The sequence below is a fragment of the Sorex araneus genome, chromosome 2 (genome assembly GCF_027595985.1).
Source record: "Sorex araneus isolate mSorAra2 chromosome 2, mSorAra2.pri, whole genome shotgun sequence".
NCBI lineage: Eukaryota > Metazoa > Chordata > Mammalia > Eulipotyphla > Soricidae > Sorex > Sorex araneus.
This window is the reverse complement of record NC_073303.1, coordinates 222511475-222513151: the sequence shown is the minus strand read 5'-3', so window position 1 is coordinate 222513151 and position 1677 is coordinate 222511475. Positions and strand designations below refer to the sequence as shown.

Genomic DNA, 1677 nt, shown 5'->3' with positions numbered 1-1677 from the left:
GTGTGTGTGTGTGTGTGTGTGTGTGGTGTGTATGTGTTGTGTTCCAGGTTAGAGTGTTTGCCGTGCATGCTTGCGGCCCTGAGTTCAACCAAGCAATCCCATTATACCCCTAGATATGGTGCTGGTGGGTCTGGAATGCCTGGAAGACCCTTCTTCCTACCCAAATCTCTCTGTTTTATTTATTTATTTATTTATTTATTATTTTTAAATTTTTTTGCTTTTCGGGTCACACCCAGTGATGCACAGGGGTTACTTCTGGCTCTACACTCAGGAATTACTCCTGGCGGTGCTGGGGGACCATAGAGATGCTGGGAATCGAACCTGGGTTGGCTGCGTGCAAGGCAAATGCCCTACCCGCTGTGCTATCACTCCAGCCCAAAATCTCTCTGTTTTAAATAGTCAAGATTTTATTAAACTGATAAGAACAGATACTACACTTGATCTTAGCCAAAAGGCTGAGAAGCGATAAATAGTCAGGATTTTATATCTCAGTTCTGTCTGAGTTTGTGCGCAAGTTGCATGCTTAATTTAATTAGCTTTAATTTTCTTAGGAGGAGAAGTACAAGTACCTCAAGGAAGATGTGAACTCAAAGGAGTTGTATAAATGACTCCCACGCCCAGGAACCCTGCAGAGAGGTTCAGGGCTGACTCTGATGGAAACCCAGTGTCCTCTGCCCCCCGAAGTCTCCTGAATGCATTCAGGCTTAAGGCTTAGAGATGAGTGGGTTTCTATTGCAGGGAGGTAGGCGTCCAGGTGACTTGCAGAGCGTTTCTTTTCCTAGAATGCATGGTAGAATGCATGATTCTACCACTTCTCCTCCTGTCTCCTCAGTTCACTGTGACCTTTTGAGGGATTTCTGTAGGGCAACAGCAAAGCCAAAGAAAATACCAAGCTGGTACTGACACAGAACCTGAGACAATATCTGAACATACCAAAGAGCAAAGTAGATGATTTCAGGCAACAAGAGGTAGCTCTATCAATCCAGAGACAAGCGAAGGGTAGCGGGCCAACAGAAACTGTGAGAGGATTCTTTTGGCAAAAGGGTCCCAACCCTCTATAAGTTACTGAGTAGGTTATGCCTGATGTGAAGGATAATGACCTGGGTAGATTTTCATTTTTCTTAGGGAAGATTCTGGAATTGGTGACAGAACATTCTTCCCACAAGAAACAATGAGTTACTAGAGTGGGATGAGCTATCCACGCAGAGATGAAGACATAGGCGGAAAAAAAAAACCCAAACAAATCAAAACAACAACACCCCCTCTTCCCCTTCAAAAAAAGAGTAGAAAGAGACCAGAACCAGGGGGAGAAGGAGTATTGAGGAGAAAGAGAATGTCAAGAAAGATCTAGGGGGGCTGGAGCGATAGAACAGCAGGTAGGGCATTTGCCATGCACTCGGGCAACCCGGGTTCAATTCCCAGCATTCCACATGGTCCCCTGAGCACCCCTAGGAGTAATTCCTGAGTGCAGAGCCAGGAGTTAACCCCCTGTGCAATGCTGGATGTGACCCAAAAAGCAGAAAGAAAGAAAGAAAGAAAGAAAGAGAGAGAGAGAGAGAGAAAGAAAGAAAGAAAGAAAGAAAGAAAGAAAGAAAGAAAGAGAGAAAGAAAGAAAGAAAGAAAGAGAGAAAGAAAGAAAGAAAGAAAGAAAGAAAGAAAGAAAGAAAGAGAGAAAGA

The 1677-nt window shown here is 44.1% G+C and overlaps 1 pseudogene; it reads right to left on the bottom strand.

Annotated features, from left to right (window-relative positions):
- Window positions 1-324: 324 nt before the first annotated feature.
- LOC129402680 (U2 spliceosomal RNA) lies at window positions 325-467 on the bottom strand (annotated as a pseudogene).
- Between the last annotated feature and the right edge of the window lie 1210 nt (window positions 468-1677).